The following is a 21,364-nucleotide window of genomic DNA, read 5'->3' as shown; positions in this document are numbered from 1 at the left end:
TTGCTATTGCAACCACGCATGATAGCCCTATTATCTTTTTGAATTCTCCCAACTACACTATATCGGAGAAGTTTATACTTATTAAGGACTATATTGATGGGTTGCCTTTTACCGTTGCACATGATGATTTCAATAAATATAATATGCATGTGCTTTCTGCTCCTACTTGCAATTATTATGAGAGAGGAACTATATCTCCACCTCTCTATGTTTCCAACATGATAAAATTGCAAGAAACTGTTTATACTATGCATTGGCCTTTACTAGGTGTGCATGAATTGTTATTTTATGACATGCCGATGCATAGGAAGAGAGTTTGACTTCGTCATTGCTTGATATATTTTGCTTTGTGCTCACTACTAAATTACAAATCATTGTTAATTAAAATTGGCTTTGATATACCTTGGGATCCGGGTGGATCCATTACTTGAGCACTATATGCCTAGCTTAATGGCTTTAAAGAAAGCGCTGCCAGGGAGACAACCCGGAAGTTTTAGAGATTCATTTATTTCTGTTGTGTGCTTTTATAAAGTTTATATATAAAAATAATGTGCCAAGGTTTGCCTTTAGGATGTTTACATTTTCTTGATGGTTTGTACGGTGCAGGATAGAAACTTTGTCTGTAGTGTGCGATTTTACATTTTTAGCTGGAACGTCAAATGGTTCTGATTCTTTTTTCACTGTCTTGCTGTACAAATTGTTTAGTTTTACTAATTTTTGCAGAATTTTTCAAGTATCGGAAGTATGGTGAATGTTCAGATTGCTACAAACAGTTCTGTTTTAGACAGATTCTGTTTTTGATGCATAGTTTGCATGTTTTGATGAAACTATCAATTTATATCAGTGGATTAAGCCATGAAAAAGTCATATTACAGTAGACACAATGCAAAAACAAAATATGAATCGGTTTTCAACAGTACCTAGAGTAGTGATTTGCTTTATTATACTAATGGATCTTACCGAGTTTTCTATTGAAGTTTTGTGTGGATGAAGTGTTAGATGATCGAGAAGGTTTCGATGTGAGAAGAAGGAAGAGAGGAAAGAGCTCAAGCTTGGGGATGCCCGAGGCACCCCAAGTAAATATTCAAGGAGACTCAAGTGTCTAAGCTTGGGGATGCTGGGGAGGCATCCCCTCTTTCTTCAACAAGTATCAGTATGTTTTCGGATTCGTTTCATTCATGCGATATGTGCAATCTTGGAGCGTCTTTGCTTTAGTTTTCATGTTTATTTTTGCACCATGCTGGTATGAGATAGTCCTTGGTTGATTTATAGAATGCTCTTTGCACTTCACTTATATTCTTTGAGTATGGCTTTATAGAATGCTTTATGTGCCTCCCTTATATCATTTGAAGTTTGGATTGCCTGTTTCTCTTCACTTAGACAACCGCCATTTGTAGAATGCTCTTTTGCTTCACTTATATTTGTTAGAGTATGGGCATATCTTTTGTAGAAAGAATTAAACTCTCTTGCTTCACTTATATCTATTTAGAGAGATGACAGGAATTTGTCATTCACATGGTTAGTCATAAAATCCTACATAAAACTTGTAGATCACGGAATATGATATGTTTGATTCCTTGCAATAGTTTTGCGATATAAAGATGGTGATATTCGAGTCATGCTAGTGGGTAGTTGTGGATTGTAGGAATACTTGTGTTGAAGTTTGTGATTCCCGTAGCATGCACGTATGGTGAACCGTTATGTAACGAAGTCGGAGCATGATTTATTTATTGATTGTCTTCCTTATGAGTGGCGGTCGGGGATGAGTGATGGTCTTTTCCTACCAATCTATCCCCCAAGGAGCATGCGCGTAGTACTTTGTTTCGATGACTAATAAATTTTTGCAATAAGTATGTGAGTTCTTTATGACTAATGTTGAGTCCATGGATTATACGCACTCTCACCCTTCCACCGTTGCTAGCCTCTCTAGTACCGCGCAACTTTCGCCGGTACCATAAACCCACCATATACCTTCCTCAAAACAGCCACCATACCTACCTATCATGGCATTTCCATAGCCATTCCAAGATATATTGCCATGCAACTTCCATCATCATCATATACATGACTTGAGCATTTATCGTCATATTGCTTAGCATGATCGTAAGATAGCTAGCATGATGTTTTCATGGATTGTCCGTTTTTTGATGTCATTGCTACGCTAGATCATTGCACATCCCGGTACACCGCCGGAGGCATTCATATAGAGTCATATCTTTGTTCTAGTATCGAGTTGTAAGTAAATAAAAGTGTGATGATCATCATTATTAGAGCATTGCCCCAGTGAGGAAAGGATGATGGAGACTATGATTCCCCCATAAGTCGGGATGAGACTCCGGACTGAAAAAAAAAGAGGCCAAAGAAGCCCAAATAAAAAAAAGAGGCCAAAGAAGCCCACCAAAAAATAAAAAAAATAAAAAAAGAGAAAAAAAAATGAGAGAAAAAGAGAGAAGGGGCAATGTTACTATCCTTTTACCACAATTGTGCTTCAGAGTAGCACCATGTTCTTCATAGAGAGAGTATCCTATGCTTTCACTTACATATACTAGTGGGAATTTTCATTATATAACTTGGATTGTATATTCCAATGATGGGCTTCCTCAAACGCCCAAGGTCTTCATGAGCAAGCAAGTTGGATGCACACCCACTTAGTTTCCAGTTTGAGCTTTCATACACTTATAGCTCTTAGTGCATCCGTTGCATGGAAATCCCTTCTCCTCACATTGATATCTATTAATGGGCATCACCATAGCCCGTTGATACGCCTAGTTGATGTGAGACTATCTTCTCCTTTTTATCTTCTCCACCATCATATTCTATTCCACCTATAGTGCTATGTCCATGGCTCACGCTCATGTATTGCGTGAAAGTTGAAAAGGTTTGAGAACGTCAAAAGTATGAAACAATTGCTTGGCTTGTCATCGGGGTTGTGCATGATGTGAATATTTTGTGTGGTGAAGATGGAGCATAGCCAGACTATATGATTTTATAGGGATAACTTTCTTTGTCCATGTTATTTTGAAAAGACATGATTGCTTTATTAGTAGGCTTGAAGTATTATTGTCTTTATGTCAAAAGATAGATTATTGCTTTGAATCACTCGTGTCTTAATATTCATGCCATGATTAGACATATGATCAAGATTATGCTAGGTAGCATTCCACATCAAAAATTATCTTTTTTTTATCATTTACCTACTCGAGGACGAGCAGGAATTAAGCTTGGGGATGCTGATACGTCTCCGTCGTATCTATAATTTTTGATTGTTCCATGCCAATATTATTCAACTTTCATATACTTTTTGGCAACTTTTTATATTATTTTTGGGACTAACATATTGATCCAGTGCCCAGTGCCAGTTCCTGTTTGTTGCATGTTTTTGGTTTCGCAGAATATCCATATCAAACGGAGTCCAAACGGGATAAAAACGGACGGAGCTTATTTTTGGAAAATTCGGAAGGAAAATCAACGCGAACCAGTGCCCGAGGTGGTCATGAGGTAGGGGGCGCCCCCCCCTTAGGGCGCGCCCCTACCCTCGTGAGCCCACCGTAAGGCGGTTGACGCTCTTCTTTTGCCGCAAGAAAGCTAATATTCGGAAAAAATCACGGCGAAGGTTTCAGGCCAATTGGAGTTACGGATCTCCATATATATACGAAATGGTGAAACAGAGCCAGAACAGAACGCAGAAACAGAGAGAAACAGAGAGATAGATCCAATCTAGGAGGGGCTCTCGCCCCTCCCATGCCATGGAGGCCAAGGACTAGAGGGGAAACCCTTCTCCCATCTAGGGAGGAGGTCAAGGAAGAAGAGGAAGAAGGGGGCCCCTCTCCCCCTCTCCTCCGGTGGCGCCGGAACACCGTCGTGGCCATCAGCATCATCACCGCGATCTTCACCAACATCTCCGCCATCTTCACCATCATCTCCATCACCTCCCCCTCTATCTACAGCGGTCCACTCTCCCGCAACCCGCTGTACCCTCTACTTGAACATGGTGCTTTATGCTTCATATTATTATCCAATGATGTGTTGCCATCCTATGATGTCTGAGTAGATTTTCGTTGTCCTATCGGTGGTTGATGAATTGCTATGATTGATTTAATTTGCTTGTGGTTATGTTGCTGTCCTTTGGTGCCCATCATATGAGCGCGCGTGTGGATCACACCATAGGGTTAGTTGTATGTTGATAGGACTATGTATTGGAGGGCAAGAGTGACAGAAGCTTCAACCTAGCATAGAAATTGATGCATACGGGATTGAAGGGGGACCAATATATCTTAATGCTATGGTTGGGTTTTACCTTAATGAACATTAGTAGTTGCGGATGCTTGCTAATAGTTCCAATCATAAGTACATAGAACTCCAAGTAAGGGATGACATGCTAGCAGTGGCCTCTCCCACATAATACTTGCTATCGGTCTAGTAAAGTAGTCAATTGCTTAGGGGCAATTTCACAACTCCTACCATCACTTTTCCACACTCGCTATATTTACTTTAGTTGCTTCTTTACCTTAACAACCCCTAGTTTTATTTTCGTGCTCTTTACTTTCTTGCAAGCCTTTCCGAAAACACCTACAAAGTACTTCTAGTTTCATACTTGTTCTAGGTAAAGCGAACGTCAAGCGTGCGTAGAGTTGTATCGGTGGTCAATAGAACTTGAGGGAATATTTGTTCTACCTTTAGCTCCTCGTTGGGTTCGACACTCTTACTTATCGAAAACTGTTGCGATCCCCTATACTTGTGGGTTATCAGTGACATACACGGCGGGGACTGTGGACATCACTCATCATCATGGACCTTCGTCGGCAAGGCCTTCCGCAGCGGATTCTATTGGCCCACAACACTCAATGATGCAGCCGAGCTGGTGAAGTCCTGCGAAGCTTGCCAATTCCACGCCAAGCAAATCCATCAGCCTGCTCAGGGCCTCCAAACCATCCCGCTCACGTGGCCGTTCGCGGTCTGGGGGCTAGACATCCTAGGCTCGTTCCCACGAGAGCCAGGGGGCAACCGTTATCTCTACGTCGCTGTCGGTGTCAAAACCGGCGGATCTCGGGTAGGGGGTCCCGAACTGTGCGTCTAAGGCGGATGGTAATAGGAGGCAGGGGACACGATGTTTTACCCGAGTTCGGGCCCTCTTGGTGGAGGTAAAACCCTACGTCCTGCTTGATTTATTCTTGATGATGTGAGTATTACAAGAGTTGATCTACCACGAGATCGGAGAGGCTAAACCCTAGAAGCTAGCCTATGGTATGATTGTATGTTGTCCTACAGACTAAAACCCTGCGGTTTATATAGACACCGGAGGGGGCTAGGGTTACACAAGGTCGGTTACAAAGGAGGAGATATACATATCCGTATTGCCTAGCTTGCCTTCCACGCCAAGTAGAGTCCCATCCGGACACGAGACAAAGTCTTCAATCTTGTATCTTCATAGTCCAACAGTCCGGCTGTCCGGAGACCCCCTAATCTAGGACTCCCTCAGTTGCCCCTGAACCAGGCTTCAATGATGATGAGTCCGGCGTGTAGTGTTGTCTTCGGCATTGCATGGCGGGTTCCTCCTCCGAATACACCACAGAAGTGTTTTAATACAAGGATAGCGTCTGACCCTGAAAAATAAGTTCCACATACGACCGTAGAGAGGATAATATTTCCACAAATCTAATCTACTGACACGTTTAGGTGGCATGACATCACGCCATGGCCCGGTAATTATTCGAACAGTTTTTCCTTAACCAGCCCCACACATAACGTGAGGCGGTTTCTTGACACGTCTTGTCAAAGCAGAGATCGTGTTCCCCTTATTACGGGATTCTCATCAATACGGACGTGGGTAACCCAACCGCGCCTAGGACTCCTAGATTTTAGGCAAGTCCCAAACGACCACGAGGAGGACGCTTGATATTCACCCTCTTTATAAAGGGACAATGCTTTTACTTTCTTCCTCCCGTGCTCAATCGAATCCTTCCCCCGCCTCGAGTTCTAACAACGAAAGCCCAGGTCAGGTGCTTCGGACCTTCAATCATGTCCGGATCCAGCCTCCAGGGCCGGTGGATGCCCTGCTCCGTCACGGAAGAGGATATCAAGAAGTTGAGGGGGGCAAGATACCTGACCGCCGAAGTTTCGCATCGACTGCCTGCCCGAGGGCAGGTCGTCCCTACTCCTGAACCCAATGAAGATGTCGTGTTCATCTCCCACTTCCTCCAAGGACTACGCCTCACTCTGGATCCCTTCGTTAGGGGTTTGATGTTCTATTACGGGCTAGATTTCCACGATCTAGCCCCGGATTCCTTTCTCCACATCTCGACATTTATTGTCGTATGTGAGGCCTTCCTCCGCATTACCCCTCACTTCGGCCTGTGGCTCAAGACCTTTGATGTGAAGCCGAAGACGGTCGAGGGGCAGCATGCAGCGTGCGGAGGTGCATTAATAAGCAAGATCGCTGGAGCTCCATGGCCAACGGGTTCCTTTCCAGAGGTGTCCGGATTATGGCAACGAGAGTGGTTCTACGTCACCGCTCCCAGAAGTGTCAAGTGGGTAGCTTCCCCCGCCTTTCGCTCGGGCCCTCCACCACAAATGATGTCATGGATCAGCAGGGGGTTGAGCTGGGATCCAGCCAAGGATGTGCCCATACTGCAGAGCCGCATCCGAGATCTCTTCGAGGGAGATTTTAGTTTGGTTATGGTAGTGCAAGTCATGCTGGTTCGTCGAGTCCAGCCTTGCAAACGCCGGCCCCTCCGTATGTGGGAATTCAACCCAGAAGGACCGCGCACTATCCAGAACTTCCTCGGCCTAACGCACGAGGAGTTGTACAAATCGTTCTTCGGACCCCAAGCAGAGTGTCCGGACACTACCGAGGACGTGGGCCTAAGCAGCAACCGCACCGCAGCCCAAGTAAGTAATCCCACGGCCGAACACACTGTCTTTTTATTTATCATGACATCATTCTGAAGAGTCGCTCTTTGACCAGGATTGGATAGTAAAGGCAAAGATGATCCGGTGTTTGGCCCCCCTTCCTGAAGGCTTGGACAATCCGGTGCTGGAAAAGATGCTCGAGCCAGCACCCTGCCCGGTGCCCTCAAAGGAAGATGAAGGGGGGAATAAAGAGGGCGAAAGCGGGCCTCCACCGCTACCTATTCCAACCGAGGGAATGAGCGCCTCCGTGAGGGAGGATAACCAAGGGGAAGAATCTGACGTTCCCTCGCCCTGGGGGAGGAAGAGGACCACCTATGAAGATCCAGAAACCAAAGTTCCCAAACAGGAGAAGAAAACTTCACCAAAGGGTCCTGCCTCGGAGGGTGCTCTTGCCGCACAAAGTCCGCGCAGGGATCAGCCCTCTAACAAGTTGTAAGTAATCAAAAAGTACTTAGTAGTGAAGATATACTACCTTACCTTTGAGGAAAATGACCGAAGCATTTATCTTGCAGTTCGGATCTTAGCCCTTCTCAATAGAGCTCGTCTTCGGGGGATCTTCTTCTGGAGATGATGGAGAGAGAAACGCCTCCCCCGGATTCCCCGGCTCAAGAAGCGGGCGACCTTGAAGTGTCGTCGCGGAGGGTCACTCCGGATCCGGTGAGGCCAGAAGATAATCCTATGGTCGCCCGAAGTCCCCAGTATTCGGCTCTTGAAGAGAGCAACCGAAAGAATTCGGCACCGTCTAGTATGCGGTCGGACGCACTAAGGGATCTGCTAGAGCGAGCCACTATCTCAGAAGAGCACCGTACATTGATGGGTACGGTGATAGAAAGGATTTCGTCCGCCGAAAGCGGGTTGCATGAAGCCTTTATGAGTCTACTGACGGGTTTTGAGGTACGTGAAATGAATTACATTTGTGATAGTACCGCACATTTTTAGGTGTGCCCTGTGTAGATAGTAGCCCCTGAGACTCTGGTTGTCATCGAGAACGGCGGCGAACAGAGGATCAAAGTCCCAGGTAATAACCAGACCGCATTTATGTGCAGGTGTCTGAAGCTCCGATGGCTAGCCGAACTAATGGGGTTGCCAAACTAAAGCGGCGACTGGATGCGGCGGATGCCGACATCGAGCTTGTTAACAAGCGGCTTGGCGAGGCACAGGGTAGGTGATGTTTATAGTGAATGTCACATAGTAAGAGCAGCGTGATGCTAGTATCTTTAAAATGTTGTGACTGCAGATGGAGCTGCCACCGTGGAGGCCCTGCGGGCGGAGCTTGCCCGAGCCAAGGAGCAAGCAAGGAGTAGTAATGCGGCCGCTTTGAAGGCGACCGAAGAGTTGAGAGCCGAGAAGGCCGCGCATAGCGAGAGTAAAGAGAAAATGGCCAAAATGGCTGTGAAGTTAAAAGACACTGCCGACCACTGCCAGTTACTTGAAGAAGAAAACCGGGCGAAGGCTACGGACCTCGAAAAGGCCACAATGGCGACCAAAGGCACCTGCTCTGCAATGAGAGAAAAGAAGGAGGAACTGCGTGAAGCCGGGGACATTGTGGCTGGGAAGCCCTTTATGCTGCGGAGGAAGTTCGGAGATCCGCGGTATGCCCCTCTGGATCGGCTATGGAGTTCGGCCGATGCATATCTGGACTTGGCGGCGAGCGCTGTCGATGCGGCCGAATACTTCCGAGATCAAACAGATCATGAAGTGGACAAGCTATATTCTGGTCACAATTTAATGTTCTAGAGCGTCCGCTTCCATTGACTGATCAGCTTGCCGAATGGGCCGAACTCAATAGATTGTCCGGACTCGCCATGAGGTCTGTCGTGGATCATCTGTGGCCGGAAAGGCCAAAGCCGAACAACTATTTTAGCTTGGTGCAGCAGTTCCTTTGTGCGGTGCCACGCATTAATGCGATGAAGAGGTCGGCGTGCATAGAAGGCTCGCGGATGGCCCTTGCCCGTGTCAAAACATACTTGGCGGAGATGGATGCCACCACTGTCACGGCGCAGGGTTCGGCCATAGGCCGAGTGGCTGCCGAGCACTATTTTGAAGAAGTTCTTGAGGGCGCTCGTTCGATAGAGGCCCAGTGCTCGAAGAATGTTATGTTTGAGTGACATGTATTCCCATTGTAAAAACAACGTTTTATTGAATTTATCATAGCTGTATTTATACTTTTGCCCGGAAGTATTGTGGTGCCTCCTGTGCGGCCGTTTATGTATACATGTATATAACCTGAAAGATTGCAGTCATCGGCTTCAGCCCCCACGCATATAAAGCGGGGGTGTTCGCAGAAGACGCGTATTCACACTTAATCCAACGTCTTGGTCCTATTAAGGAGGTGATAGCGCAACGAACTAGGCAACCGGACAATAATGCTTTAACACTTTCACTTAGCCAGAGGAGTTTGACAGTGGGGCTACTATATAGCCCCTGGTGGCTCCGCACTCGTCCGGATTTGGGGTGCGTACATGCCTGGCCGGGAAACGACCCTTCATTAATGCGGAGGAATCCTGAAGATTCCAATAGGTCATTAAGTGGTTGACCAGTCTCACGCTATATCATGACAGTCAGTTTTCGGCTTTCTCTACTGAGGTGCTCGTCCGGATGAACCAGGGCACAATCGCAGTAGTTCTCCTGGTGCCGCCTTAGCCGATAGAGCGGAACGTAAGGCAGCAAAACACAGGAGCCGGGCAAACGCAACATTTGACCAAAGACATGATTCGGAGCTGATGCATATAAGGCCAAACTCGCGACGCCGAACACTCCCTAAGGTATTCGGTCTTTTATGGTGTAAACCGGGCCTAAACAGTGCCCTTTGTAATAAGCCCCTGGTGTCCAGGTACATGCATTATTCTGACGTGGCCACATGCCAAGACGTTAGCATCCTTCTCAATTGTACTGAGAATTCAAGGGATGTGTAGCAACAAGAGACAGTAAAAAAGGTTTACGCAGGGTCTTAATCTAAAAAGAATCCTTGGAACGGGTCCCTGCTGCACGTCTGCACCTGTTTCTCCGTTGTGCTGTATCCTGGACGGGTGTAGCACGATGGTGTGATAGCCTGGCTTATTAGGGATGATAGACTACTCATATCAATAAGGAATTCCTTCTTTTCCAGGAGCCCATTCGGACAGAACTCCAAAGTTAAGCGTGCTCAGCTTGGAGTAATGTCAGGATGGGTGACCGACCGGGAAATTGCTCCCGGGTGCGCACGAGTGAGGACAAAGTGCGCAGAAAAGACTAGTATTGATCTGTGGGGCCAGTCTAGATACCACCAGGAGTAACGACCACCGGCGGGTGTGTCCGGGGCGTTACAAGTTGGTATCAGAGCCGACCCTCGCGGTTACACGGCTGGTTGCGGATAGGTGCGTGGTCATGTTGTTCATGACGTTTGTGACCCGTCGTGGCACCTGGCATGGCACATGTACCAGACTGGAAGCACAGACGTTTGTGCCAAGAGGGAACGTTCCTGTGGCCCTACGAGGACGTCGATTCCTCTTAGTGGGGGTGTATGTGATAGCCTGGCTTATTAGGGATGATAGACTACTCATATCAATAAGGAATTCCTTCTTTTCCAGGAGCCCATTCGGACAGAACTCCAAAGTTAAGCATGCTCAGCTTGGAGTAGTGTCAGGATGGGTGACCGACCGGGAAGTTGCTCCCAGGTGCGCACGAGTGAGGACAAAGTGCGCAGAAAAGACTAGTATTGATCTGTGGGGCCAGTCTAGATCCCGCCAGGAGTAACGACCACCGGCGGGTGTGTCCGGGGCGTTACAGATGGTCATCTGTAAAAGAGAGGAACTTAGTTGAAAAGTTGTCGCACAAAAAGGTAGGTTATACTAAAGAAACCATGTACAATGCAAGATGAGTAAGATTGAGCCTAATTGCCACTTGTTTGCGCACGTTGAGCCCCGTGTATTGTACTAGGGGTATGGCCATCAAACCTGTATTAATTACATATAGCTGTGCCGGACTCGTCTAACCGCGTCCGTGGTCTTAATGACCTGTCGAATACTTGAGTTGGTAAGGCCGTTTAGTGTGCGGCTGCCAAGGCGGCCGCACTGTCTTCGGTGCTCAAGGAACGCTCAATATTTCCATTTACTGTGATGATGGACCGGGCATCTTAAGCGTGAGGGAAGCGTAATGTGGTATTGCATTAAAGCGAGCGAAAGCTTCGCGTCCGAGTAGTGCTTGATAGCCACTTTGGAACGGAGCGATGTGGAAGGTTAAATTTTCGCTGTGGAAGTTATCGGGGAAGCCGAATATAACCTCTAGTAGCAGGGAGCCCTTCGAATGAGCCTCTGGACCTGGCGTTACTCCTTTAAAGGTAGCATCACTGCGGCAAATATTTGTTGGGTCTATCCCCATTTTGCGGACTGTATCCTGATATATCAGATTGAAACTGCTCCCGCCATCCATCAGGACTCGTGTGAAGTGGTATCCGCCAATTATTGGATCTAATACCACGGCAACCCATCCTGCATGCCGGGTACTTGCCGAGTAGTCCCGATGATCGAAGGTGATTGATTGAGATGACCAGTGGCAGAGCTCCACGGTGATAGGCCCTGGGGCATGTTTCTCTAAAGGTGCCGCTTTGTTTCTCCCTTTTATCACGTGTAACAAGTTGACTGTTTTGACTTCTGGTGGGAATTTCTTCTGTTCCCCCTGTGCTTTGCTTGCGAGGCTCGTCCTTGTCTTCACTTGGTCTATCCTGCCCCTTGTGTTCGGCATTGAGCTTGCCAGACTGTTTGAAGACCCAACATTCTCTGTGGGTATGATTTGCAGGTTTATCAGGGGTGCTATGGATCTGACATATTTGGTCCAGAATTTTGTTTAGGCTGGACAGTTCGTCTCTGTTGCCTTTGGAGGGCGGCTTTTGCTGACCTGGCCGAGAGCTTCTGAATCTGGCGTTTACCGCCGTGCTCTTCGGGCTGTCTTCTTTATTCCGACACTTATTCTTGCTACATCATGATTTCCCATTTCCATCCCTGACTTCGGATGACTTGGGTCGCTGGTGCTGCATCGGGCTAACCAACTGTCCTCGCCCGCGCAAAAGCGGGTCATGAGGCTTGTTAATGCTGCCATTGTTCTCGGCTTTTCTTGACCGAGGTGTCTGGCAAGCCATTCGTCTCGAACGCTATGCTTGAAAGCTGCTAAGGCTTCGGCGTCCGGACAGTCGACTATTTCGTTCTTTTTAGTGAGGAACCTGTTCCAAAGTTTTCTGGCTGACTCACCGGGCTGTTGAGCTATATGACTTAAATCGTCTGCATCCGGTTGTCGGACATATGTCCCTTGAAAATTTGCCCGAAAGGCGTCTTCGAGCTCTTCCCAGCTTCCGATGGAGTTTTCGGGGAGGCTTTTAAGCTAGTGCCGAGCTGGCCCTTTGAGCTTGAGGGATAAGTACTTGATGGCATGGAGATCGTCTCCTCGAGCCATACGGATATGGAGGATGTAGTCCTCAATCCAGACCCCAGGGTCTGTTGTTCCGTCGTATGCCTCTATGTTTACGGGTTTGAATCCCTCTGGAAATTCAAGGTCCAGCACCTCGTCGGTGAAACATAGGGGGTGTGCGACACCCCTGTATTTGGGTGTACCGTGGTGTTCGGATGTTTGTTGTGTTGCATTGTATGTTGGAGCGCGCTTGCGTGGTCCATAGATGGATCTGGTTGCGCCTTCCTTTTGATGCGAGCCCTTACGCGGATCGCGTACTGGTTTATGTGCGGCGTCGTTTGCCGCTTTATGTTGGCTATGAGGTCGTCTATCCGACCGGATGGCCGTTTTATTTTTTAATTGTGGAGGATCTAAGGCCTCCTCATCGAATTCAGGTAGCAACTTTCGCTTCGGATAGCTCTTAGTGTGGCGATTACTGCCGTACTTCGCTGCAGTGTTGAGTACTTCACTCCATTTGATTTTGAGTGTGTCTTGTGCAGCCTTGAGCCTTTGCTTTTGTTTTTTCAGACTCCTCGCAGTGGCAACCAGCCTTTGATGGGCATTCTGTTGCTCCGGGTGCCTGTCCGGTGTGATGTCGTCTGGACTGTTATCTTCTACGGGGTTGGTTTGTTCGGCTTGATTTTCAGTGTTGCCGTGGTCGGGCAATGTAACATCCCAAATTTGCAATTTGGAATGTTATACACTAGATCATCATGCATATCATATTTTCATGCATTTTAGTTGATCCTAGAAATTTCACGCAACTAAGGACCTTCCGAGAGAGTTGGAGATTTCATTATTTTCATATTTGAGAGTTTTCTCAAATTTGAAAAAGAGGATCATTTGATTTATTTATTTCATCTTCAATTATTTTTTCAATATCAAAAATATGAGAGAGGGAATAATATGACTTTCCCAAAGTTAGGAAAAATGAAGATCTAATTAATAAATCAAATTTTGGTTTTCCCGGAGTTTTATTTGCATTTTATTTGGATAGGAAAAAAATGCGTGTTTTCAAAAATTGCATCTAGGCCCCGAGTAAAGTTCTTTTTGTTCGACTCATTTTTAGGAGTCGGGGAAAATTTACTTTGGGAATTTTTGGAGTTCGTTTAGATTTTCTTTCCTTTGTTTTTTTCTGTGCGCGCATCTATTTAAAAAAAAACGTTCGCGCCCGCCTGGGCCAAGGCCCAGCCGGCCCAGCCGCCACCCCCCTCGCGCGCGCGCCCGCGCGCAGCACGCCGCCGCCGCCGAGTCCGGATCGGACTCCACCGCCGCCGCCCCTTGCTTGCCCCCTCCCCCTCCCTCCTATTTATACCCCAACACCCCCCCTCTCCTCCCAAGCCGCCAGCCCCGCCGCCCCAAGCAGCAGCAGCAGCAGCCGCCGCCGCGCCGCCTGCCGCCGCCGCCTGCCCGCACCGCCGCCTGCCACCGCCGCCCCGCGCCAGCGCCGCCGCCCGCCGCCAAGCCCCGCCCCGCCGGAGCCCTCGTCGAGGTAGCCCCGTGCCGCGCCACCCTCCCCTCGGTTCGGATTTTTTTTAAAAAAAAACCGTTCCGGTTTCTTTTCGTTCGTTGCTTCGTTTTTTTTCGAAACCCTAGATCGGTTTTCGTTTTTCTTTCGGTTTAGTTGTTTAGCGAGCGTTCGCCGGACCGTTCGTCTTAACGAACGTGATCACCGGTTATTCTCGGTTAACGAACGTCCGTTCGTTTAACCGTTCGTCGTTTTCTTTTTGTCGGATTTATTCCGTGAATTTTTCTGATCGCGATCTCAGATCCGATCTTCGTTCTAGTCTTTCTTCCCGCTCGTTTATCGGAATCAGGTGATTCAAGCGCCTGGAGTTTCGTTTCGAAACCGCCGTTCCGTCTAATCAACTTAAACAAGTTTTGCTACGGTAAAATTTGACCTAGTTTCAACTTGCTAGAACCGAGTTGTTTTCTTCCGCTGTTTGTTTTTCCGTTTCTTTGTTCGGTTCGTTCTTTCTTTGCAACCGGAGTTCTTAAGTTGAACTTTCTGGTTCGTTCTCTTGTTCGAGTTTTACCTGTGCACTAGATGAGTACTTATTGTATGCTTGTTGTTTGTCTGCGATAGATTACCCGGATTGCGCCGCCTGTTACTTCGAAACCCTAGGACTCGCGGATCATCAGCAAGGCAAGTAACACTTTGATCATACCTTTTCTACAACCCATGTTTTATTGCATTAGATCAATCCTCTCACATTGCATGATTAGGATCTAATTAAATTGTGGGATGGGAAGTAGATGAGGTAGTACCTATTACCTATATTATTATGAAACCTTTGGGAGTTACTTCTACGTTTGCTTATTATGCCATGCTATGCTAGTAGACGTGGATTGGGTGAGTGATATCCATGACAGATGTGAGATTGATAATTTAATGGTTTACCTAAGGTGGCAACTTAAACACACATCTGGGTGGATTGAGGCACCTGATGTCTATCAGGACTTGCCTGTTTTTATTTCGGACCGCCACCCAGGCTCAAAGGGATCATAAGATCATTCATGCTAGTAACTTCCGTGTGCAGCCACAAGCCATTATGGGCTCTGGCATAGTTGACTAAGTCGTGCGAACTCTTACAGGGTAGACTAGCAGATGTAGGGGATGTAGGTGGTACGGTCTACCCACATTGTAAGGTGCTAGTGCTTCTGAAAGACTGTGTCTCGGTCATCCGTTTCTCAAACACCATGTAGTGCGAGAAACCAAACGGAGGCGATCGAGTCTTGTGGGGAAAAGTGCGCAAACCTCTGCAGAGTGTAACAAACTAATCATGATTAGCCGTGTCCCCGGTTATGGACAACTTGAGTATCTAGTACTTGAATATCATGTGAATCTCATCACGTTACTTCTAATAAATGTTGTTGGGTTTTAATTACTTAATTAGGATCGGAATGCTGTCAACCATTCTCGATGTTTAACAACTACCATGATAGTTAAATAAATTTATTCCTTTGCAGTAGGGAAAAACTGGCTTTACGCAAAACTGTAACCATAGAGCTTTCCACCAGCCATACATGCATATAGTATAGCTCATTACTGTTCATTACTCTCTATGTGTTACTTTGCCAGCATATTCCATGTGCTGACCCGTTTTCGGGCTGCAACTTTCATGTTGCAGACTTTTCAGACGACGAGTAAGGTGCTTTTAGGTCGTGGTTCTATACTCAGTGATGCCGTTGGAGTTGATGGACCCATTTATCTTCCGAGCCTTCCGCTGTTATCGTTATTAGATGGCCTTAAGCCATATTTATTGTAATAAGTTCTCTTTTGAGACATCGATGTAATAAGTGTGTGATTGCCACTCTGCTATAAATCCTTCGATGTACTGTGTGGTGTCAGCATTACTGATCCAGGGATGACACCGGAGCACAGTAGACTTGATCCATTCGGGTCGGGTCGCCACAGGCAATGGTTCACCCTGCTCTAACGCTGGGTCTATATGATCGTTATTTTTGCCGAGGCGGGATTTGGAGCGGCGTTTACGTCGCCGCTTTGACTTCTTTTCGAGGGAACAACCCTTCGCTGTGTCCTTCCGTTCCTCGTCGTCGTTTTCTTTGGGTGTGTCCACCATGTATACGTCATGTGATGAAGTGGGCATCCAGTGCCCTGTGGGCGGTGGTTCCTGTTCATCTCCTGCATCGTCGTTCCTACCGTCGATGTCTTCAGAGTCGAGGTCCAGCATGTCGGTTAGGTCGTCGACAGTGTCTATTAAGTGGGTGGTTGGTGGGCTGTGAACTTCTTCGTCATCCGCATCCCAATCCTGTCGAACATAGTTTGGCCAGGATTCTCTTGACAAGAAGAGAGACCTTAATGAGTTCAGTATGTCGCCAAAGGGCGAGTGCTGAAAAATATCCGCGGAGGTAAACTCCATGATCGGCGCCCAATCGGATTCGATAGGCACGGGCGTAGGCGGTTCGGAGTCCGTGGCCGGAGAAGGATCCGGTAGTTCGGCAACACGGCTCTCGTGAAAGGTAAGATCGATATTCGGTTCGATCGCCGCTGAGTATACGGCCTCCATGGCAGGGTCTATCCACCCGTCCATGGATGGCGCAACTGGTTCCGAATTGAGGGTCGGAGTGGTTGCCGGTGCGATCTTCTGAACACTGTCCGATGGTAGAGCTAAATCGTACTCATCGTGGCCGTGCGGCGCACAAGGCAGGGGCTCGAACCCGCCGAAGATCAAGTCTCCGCGGATATCGGACGTGTAGTTTAAGCTTTCAAATCTGACCTGGTGGCCAGGGGCATAACTTTCGATCTGCTCCAGATGGCCAAGTGAGTTGGCCCGCAGTGCGAAGCTGCCGAATACGAAGATCTGTCCGGGGAGAAAAGTCTCACCCTGGACCACATCGCTATCGATGATTAAAGGAGCCATCAAACCTAATGGCGACGACACAGAGGAACTCTCAATGAAAGCACCAATGTCGGTGTCAAAACCGGCGGATCTCGGGTAGGGGGTCCCGAACTATGCGTCTAAGGCGGATGGTAACAGGAGGCAGGGGACACGATGTTTTACCCAGGTTTGGGCCCTCTTGATGGAGGTAAAACCCTACGTCCTGCTTGATTTATTCTTGGTGATGTGAGTATTAAAAGAGTTGATCTACCACGAGATCGGAGAGGCTAAACCCTAGAAGCTAGCCTATGGTATGATTGTATGTTGTCCTACGGACTAAAACCCTCCGGTTTATATAGACACCGGAGGGGACTAGGGTTACACAGGGTCGGTTACAAAGGAGGAGATATACATATCCGTATTGCCTAGCTTGCCTTCCACGCCAAGTAGAGTCCCATCGGGACACGAGACGAAATCTTCAATCTTGTATCTTCATAGTCCAACAATCCGGCCAAAGGACATAGTCCGGTTGTCCGGAGACCCCCTAATCCAGGACTCCCTCAATCGCCATCGATAAGTTCACCAAATGGGCGGAAGTGGAACCCGTCCGAACCATTCCAGCCGGCTCTGCTGTCAAGTTCATCAAGGGCCTCGTGAACCGCTTCGGGGTCCCCAACTATATCATCATAGATAATGGCTCGCAGTTCACTAGTAACCTCTTTAAAACCTACTGTGCTAACCTTGGAACGCAGATCTGCTACGCTTCAGTGGCCCACCCCAGGAGCAATGGTCAGGCTGAGCGCGCCAACGCTGAGGTCCTGAGGGGCCTCAAGACCAGGACCTTCAAGAAGAAGCTGGAGGCCTGCGGCAGGGGCTGGCACGACGAGCTCTAGTCCGTGCTATGGTCCATCCGCACCATCGCCACCAAGCCAACGGGCGAGACTCCGTTCTTTCTCGTCTACAGAGCTGAAGCAGTCCTCCCTCACGAGGTCAAGCATCGCTCCGCGTGGGTCCTAGCATTCGACGAAATGCAGCAGGACACCATGCAGGGGATGGAACTTGTGCTGGGGGAGGAACGTTGTCGCGAAGCCGCATTAAGGGCGGCAAGATACCAGCAAGCGCTGCGGCGTTACCACTGCCGCAACATTCGCTCCAGGACACTCGAGACGGGTGACCTGGCCCTGAGGCGGGTCCTCTCCAGGGAAGGGTTGCACAAGCTTTCACCCATGTGAGAGGGCCCGTTCAGGGTCGTCCACATCTCCAGGCCTGGCGCGGTGCGCCTGGAGACGCAAGAAGGGACACCTATCCAAAACGTCTGGAACATCCAGCACCTCCGGAGGTTCTACCCATGAAGCAAGGCCCAGAGCCTGTGAAGCAAGGCCCAGAGCCTGAGAAACAAGGCGCAGAGCCTGACAAGAAAGGCCTAGAGCCTGTGAGGAAGGCCCGGTGCCTGTGAAGAATCGCCGCCCGTGACACTCTCACATAATAATGAGTTGGGGCTGTACACGCCTCGGAGTCTGAGGAGCGCCAGCCTCAGGCGCTGGGGCTCCCTCCCACGCCTAGTGGGCAGCACTTAGCTCCGTGCTGGTGAGAAGACTTGAAGACTATATTAGGTGCCGGACGTGGCTTTTCATTTGCTTTTCGAAGTTGGCTCGCTTCTCCTTAATCAAGTTCGCCCTTGGCGTTCCTTGCTGATTTGTTTCCTTCGCCTTTTACTGCGTTTTTTGGCTCTGGTTTGCTCTTGATATCTCTCTCGCATGCCTCGTGAGGGGGCTAGGCAGGTGCCCTCGCGAGCATTTTTCTTCTCCCTGCATTCTCGCGAGTCACCCTCGTTCGAGCCTGAAAGCTGGCACATCTCTCCTAAATCCGTGCCCCTTGGGTACCGCGATACAAAGCGCCAAGTCAAGGTTCGGGTGAACAACAAATCCTCTAGCGCACCCGCTAACAATTTTTTTGCAGTTTCTGAGCAAGCGCAGTCATCTCGCGAAGGGAAGGGCGTCACAAATGCGCCAGGTTAAGTTATATTTTGCGCAATATAACAACATGGCATGGGAATAACACACACGCTGCACTAACCAAGAACCACAGTTCGATACACGCCCCTCCGGGCCCATACTGGTTTCATTTTCTGACACAAGAAAAAAGGAAAAGCTAAACAAGGCAGCGTTACAGCAATCCGCGGAGGCAGGCCCTTGGCGACGCCCCGAGCCTAGCCAGACTCCTCCTCGCGCTTCATGTAGGCGCGGCGATGAGATGACCCGCTGCCTCCTTCGAAGCGGGCGCGGCGGCTGGTCATAGCCATTGCTGCTGGAGCTGTCACCGGAGGAAGAGCCGCCGTAGGTGGAAGAGATGCGTTCGCCGCCGAGGGCAGGCCCGCGCTCATCCTCGTCGCGACCGTCACCAAGGCCGAGCACCTCCTCACCGTCGTTCGTCTTGGGGCAGCACCCGGCGCGGCGACCGTCTTCCCCGAACACCCTCACATAGAGGGCCGATCCACCGTCATACTTGAAGTGGAGCGTGCACCGCCTGCCCAGGCCGCGCGCGCGGGCGAACGTCTGCCAGCCGCGGGCCAGGGCTATGATGCCCGCGGCGGAAGTCTCGACCGCGACCCATGAGGCCTTGCTGCAGCAACCATCCTCCTGCAACCAGAGCCCGCCTGGACCAGGGGCCGGCAGTTCATCAACAAGGAAGTGCAGAAGCTAGAGCCAGTTGCCGGCCGGGTTCTCCGACCAGACAACGAACTTCGGCGACACCTCTGCTGAATGGAAGCGTGGGCGGGGAGGCCGCGCCACCATCACGCGCCTCCCCTCGTCAGCTGGACCGCCATGGTTGGGACGGTCCCCTCCACGTGCCACGATGCCGCCTCGACGGTGGGCCATGACAGGGGTCGCAGCGTGCTTGCGCGGACGGCCGCGACCGCGCTTGGGCACCGGGGAACCGGGGCCCTCGCGAGGGGCTTCCCCTTCTCGGCGGCAGAGAACTTCCTACGCGGCGCCATCGGAGGCACTGCAAGCAATGAAGCAAAGAAGAAGCAAGCAAGCGAGCAAGGGATGGGTGACGGGGGCTCCGCCCCCTCTCCCTTTATAGCGGAAGAAGGCCAACCGGCACCTCCCACGATCGCAGTTAATGATCGTTTCCCTTGCATGTCGCAGGGACTTGTCAAGTCGTGCAGTCGCCGAGGCAGCGTGGGGAAGTGGAGAGACCCACGTCCAATCAACCGCCATGCGTCAACCGAGGCCATAGGCTTTTGGGGCCCCGCGGTGCTTCGAACTTGACCTTTGGCTTCGCCGCGAAGGCAAGCCCGCGCACACCTTGGGCCCGGGGGCTACTGTCGGCGTTCTGGGAACGGGGGTCCCCAGACTTGCCTACCTGCGGCCCAGGGCGTGGCTAAGCCAGCAGGCCGTATGGCCCACCTTCACCAACAAGGCACCCAAGACCCTCGCAAGGGGCCAATCCTCGCGAGGCAGACGACGTCAAGACCTCCTCAGGAGTGGCCTGGTCAGGCAGGCTCGCGAGGAGCAGAGATATGAAGGCAAGGCGAACCTCACGAGGCTCTCGTGACATAAGCCATGACGATCGACACCAAGCGGGCGCCAGCGCGCGCATCGTCCTTGTTTCCTCTTTGGTGCAAGGGAGGCAAGCGCAGCCACGGAGTACCAAGGCCTCAGGCAAAGGTTGCCATTTTGGTGCAACAAGACCAAGACCAGGAGGACTGCAAGACGGAGGTCATTGTGGAGCCCAAGACGGCGTCACCACCAAAAGCTTTGTGCAGGCGCAGACTACCTTTTGTCAGGATAGCTTGTACTAGCTGCCCCCCTTCAAATTTTCCCACCATTGTTGGCTCCCTTCCCGCTCGATATTTGGGAAGAGGACCAGGTCCTCTATAAATAGGACTAGCCACCACCATGGGGAGGGAGAGGGCGAATCCCCGCACTACTAGTTCATACGCGCAAGAACACCTCAACCTTAGGAGGCAGTACTTCCCTTGTACTGTTCATCATCAGCCCAAGAGGCAATCCACCACCACCACATTGGGGTAGGGTATTACACCACAACGGTGGCCCGAACCAGTATAAACCCTGTGTCTTTCTGTGTTGCGAGTTCGTCGAGTTTGTCCACAAGATCCTAGCGAGCTAGAGCGTAGATTAGTAGAAGGGAAAGACTTCACGCACACCCCAGTGTTCGAACCTTAAGGGTAGCCGAAACCCCACATCCGACATAGGGCAAGGGGTGCCCACCACTCGGGAGTTCATCGCCAAGACCACACAGGAACTGCAAGACGCGGGGGCCATGTGCGGCGATAGCCGCACATAGGGCGTGGCTCACCACCCAGGCGAGGATGCCGAGCTGCGTGTCTGCATCGACATTCCAGGGCTCAACAGGGCCGTGTCTCAGGAGCGCTTCTGGCCTTCACGTGTGGGCCGTTGCGGAGGCCCGTCACACAGCTACGTTCGCATGCCCCTCGGCTTGCCGAGCGTGGCGTCGTCCTATCAGCGCGCCATGCGGCGTGACCTAGCGGCTCAAGAGGCTAGGTACCGCGTCATCCTAGAGGGAATGGAGACGGTCTTCAGGGAGCCTCCTGAGCCCCCAGAGCCTCCCGAGGCTCAGGGCTCCGGTGGCTCATAAGGAGTCGCTTCTTTGACGCACGCCTTCAGCTGCACCAACTCTGCTTCGTCTACAAAACCAGGTGA

The sequence above is a fragment of the Triticum urartu genome, chromosome 2 (assembly GCF_003073215.2).
Source record: "Triticum urartu cultivar G1812 chromosome 2, Tu2.1, whole genome shotgun sequence".
Classification (NCBI taxonomy): Eukaryota; Viridiplantae; Streptophyta; class Magnoliopsida; order Poales; family Poaceae; genus Triticum; species Triticum urartu.
Note: the sequence above shows the minus strand (reverse complement) of the source record.